The following is a 3972-nucleotide window of genomic DNA, read 5'->3' on the forward strand; positions in this document are numbered from 1 at the left end:
ATAAATAAATAAAATCTCAAAAAAAAGAAAGAAAGGATGAATCCCCAAGTTTTGTAGCAACAGGGACGGGACTGGAAGAGATTATGCTGAGTGAAATAAGTCAAGCAGAGAGAGTCAATTATCATATGGTTTCACTTATTTGTGGAGCATAACAAATAGCATGGAGGACAAGGGGAGATGGAGAGGAGAAGGGAGTTGAGGGAAATTGGAAGGGGAGGTGAACCATGAGAGACTATGGACTCTGAAAAACGATCTGAGAATTTTGAAGGGGTGGGGGGTGGGAGGTTGGGGGCACCAGGTGGTGGGTATTGTAGAGGGCACGGATTGCATGGAGCACTGGGTGTGGTGCAAAAATAATGAATACTGTTATGCTGAAAAAAATAAAAAAATTAAAAAAAAATAAATAAAAAAAAATAAAAAGCCTTTTAACCAAAAAAAAAAAAAAAAAAAAGAAAAGAAAAAGAAAAAAGAAATCCAAAACACTGATAATGAAATAAGGAACACCTTATGTGCCAATCACTAAAAATAACTAAGAATTTGGTGAAGGGAGAGATTTCCTAGCTTGTGGAACTTGCTTCTACTATGCCATGCTGCACAAAGTACACACTGGTATATGTTCTCTTTAGTAATTGAAGAGTAAGTCTGACTTCTAGTCACTGTAAAATAAAACTTCCTTTGTAGTAATGATTTGGTTGTTATCTTTAGGCTAACACCAGACTTCTGGTATCTAATTTTAGTTCTGCTTTGAATGGTGTTAGTTGTTTTTGTTTTGTTTTGGTTTTCCCTCCATACATCATTGCATGATTGAGATTGGACATTTGTGAAATGTATATAGTTACTACTCCACATTGGTATTCTGAAGTTGAATGAATGGTTTTTGTGAGACAGGGGAGAAGTCAAAACTTTAATTCAAATTTACAGATACAAGGTAGATGTACTGAGAGCAGGCATACCTTGGTATATTGCCCTTCACAAACATTGTGTTTTTTTTACACATTGAAGGTTTGTGGTAACCTATGTTGAGTGAAATGGTCACTACCAAAAATATTTTCTCCAAAAATATTTGCTCACTTCATGTCTCTGTCACATTTTGGTAATTCTCACAATATTTCAAACATTCTCATTATTATTATTATGTCTGCCACGATGATCTGGGATCAGTGAGCTTTGAGGTTATGATTACAATTGTTCTGAGGTGCCATGGACTGTGTCCATGTAAGTTTTAATTGATAATGTTTGTGTTCTGATTGCTTTACCTACTAACTATTCTGTCTCTTTCCCTCTCTTCAGCCTTGCTGTTCTCTAAGACAAAACAATATTGAAATTAGACCTGTTCATAACCTACAATGGCCTTTAAGTGTTCAAGTGAAAGAAAGAGTCACATGTTTTTCACTTTAAATCAAAAGCTAGAAACAGTTAAGCTTAGTCAGGCAGGCACAGAGAAAGCTGAGATAGGCTGAAATCTAAGAGGCCCCTTACGATAGCCAAACAGTCAAGTTGTAAATGCAAAGTGAAGTTTTTGAAGGAAATTAAAAGTGCTACTACAGTAAACACACAAATGATAAGAAAGCAAAACAGTCTTATTGCTGATATGGAGAAAGTTTTAGTGTTCTGGAGAGAGTTCAAGCTACAACATTCCCTTAAGCTAAAGCCTAATCCAGACCAAAGCCCTGACTCTTTTCAATTGAATGAGGCCTGAGAAAGGCAAGGAAGCTGCAGAAGAGTCTGAAGCCAGCAGAGGTTGGTTCATGAGGTTTAAGGGAAGAAGCCATCTCCAGAACATCAAAGTGCAAGGTGCAGCAGCAAATGCTGATGTGGAAGCCGCAGCAAGTTTGCCAGAAGATTTAGAGAAGTTCATTAACAAAGGTGGCTCCACTCAACAGCAGATTTTCCGTGTAGAGGAAACAATCTTCTATTTCAAGAAGATGCCTTCTAGGACTTTCCTATCTGGAGAGGGGAAGTCAATATCTGGCTTCAAAGCTTCAGAGGACAAGCTGACCCTCTTGTTAGGGGCTGAAGCAGCTGGTGACTTCAGGTTGAAGCCAACACACATTTACCATCTGAAAATCCTAGGGCCCTTAAGAATTATGCTAAATTTACTCTGCCTGTGGTTATAAATGGAACAACAAAGCCTGGATGACAGCACATCTGTTTACATGGTTTACTGGGTATTTTAAGCCCCTGTTGAGAATTACTCCGCAGAAAACAAAGATTCTTTTCAAAATATCACTGCTCACTTACAGTGCACCTGGTCACCCAGGAGTTCTGATGGAGATGTACAAGATGAAGGTTGTCTTCATGACTGCTAACACAACATCTATTCTTTAGCCCATGGATCAAGGAGTAATTTTAACCCTCAAGTCTTATTATTTAAGAAATATATTCTATAAGTCTACAGCAGTCACAGTGATTCCTTTGATGGATCTGAGCAAACTCAACTGAAAACCTTCTGGAAAGGTTCGGCCAGTGTAGGTGCTATTAAGAACATTCATCATTCATGGGAAGCGGTCAAAATATCAACATAAATAGTTCGGAAGAATTTCATTCCAGCTCTCCTAGATGACGTCAAGGGGTTCAAGACTTCAATGGAAAAAGCAACTGCAGATTAGAAATATCAAAATAGTAGGAGAACTAGAATTAGAAGTTGAGCTTAACGATGTTAGTGAATTGTCACAATCTCATGATAAAACTTTCACAGATGAAGAGGTGCTTCTCATGAATGAGCAAAGAAAATGGTTTCTTGAGATGGAATCTACTCCTGTTACAGATGTTGTGAAGATTCCTGAAGTGATGCCAAAGCATGTAGAATACTGCATATACTTAGTTGGTAAATCAGCAGCAGGATTTGAGAAAAATTGAATCCAATTTTGAAAGAGGTTCTACTGTGGGTAAATGCTGTCAAACACCATCCCACACTTCAGAGAGAGTGTTCACAAAAGGAAGAATCAAAGTGGTGAACTTCATGGTTGTCTTATTTTAAACAATTGCCACAGCCACCCCAATGTTCAGGACCCACCACCTTGATCAGTCAGCAGCCATGGGCATTGAGGCAAGACCCTCTGCCAACAAAATGATCATGACTCACTGAAAATTCAGATGATACTTAATGTGTTTTAGCAACAAAGTATTTTTAAATTAAGGCATGTATTTTTTTAAGATATAATGCTTTTACACACTTAAAAATGATAGTATAACTTTTGTATAAAAACTGTAGTATAAAGACAACTTTAAATTATAACTGGTAAACCTAAAAACTCATTTGACTCGCTTTATTGTGGTATTCCCTTTATTGCAGTGGTCTGAAAGCAAGCCTGAAATATCTCCAAGGATGTCTGTACTGCAAAGTCATCTCTTTTCTTCACCACACTCTCATCTTTCCCCACTGTTATACCTTTCTTCCACTTTGTTTATACATTTTCTCAATTCCTCATTAAATTCCTCTTAGCTTGACTAAGAAGTAAATGATTCTGAGCTCAAACAGGAACTTTAGTCTTAAAGGAGCACCTCCTATCCTCCAGGATTCTATACTACTTCTATGTGTGCACTCCACTAAGCAATTTGCCGTTTCTGTACTGCTAAGTATAAAACAGCTTAAGCAACACTACAGTTAAACAGTAAATAACTTTGACCTAGAGGCCTTTTTGTCCAAAGAATGACAGTGTTGTAAACTTAGACTTGGATCCCAGTGTGGTATACGAATAATCATCAGTATGAAGTGGCCACAGATCTCTTAGGCATCATCTTTCATATTTTGAAATCCTTTCTACAATGTAAACATCTTTTAAAAATATATATTTATTTATTTATTTGACAGAGAGAAAGAGAGCACAAACAGGGAGAGCAGCAGAGGGAGAGGGAGAAGAAGGCTCCCCGAAGAGCAGAGAGCCCAATATGGGACTCGATCCCAGGACCCTGGGATCATGACCTGAGCTGAAGGCAGATGCTTAACCAACTGAGCCACCCAGATGCCCT

General features: G+C 38.0%; 1 pseudogene; it reads left to right on the forward strand.

Annotated features, from left to right (window-relative positions):
- Positions 1–1346: 1346 nt before the first annotated feature.
- On the forward strand, positions 1347–3074 carry LOC125101134 (tigger transposable element-derived protein 1-like; annotated as a pseudogene).
- Positions 3075–3972: the final 898 nt, after the last annotated feature.

Source organism: Lutra lutra, chromosome 5 (assembly GCF_902655055.1).
Source record: "Lutra lutra chromosome 5, mLutLut1.2, whole genome shotgun sequence".
In the NCBI taxonomy this organism is placed as follows: domain Eukaryota; kingdom Metazoa; phylum Chordata; class Mammalia; order Carnivora; family Mustelidae; genus Lutra; species Lutra lutra.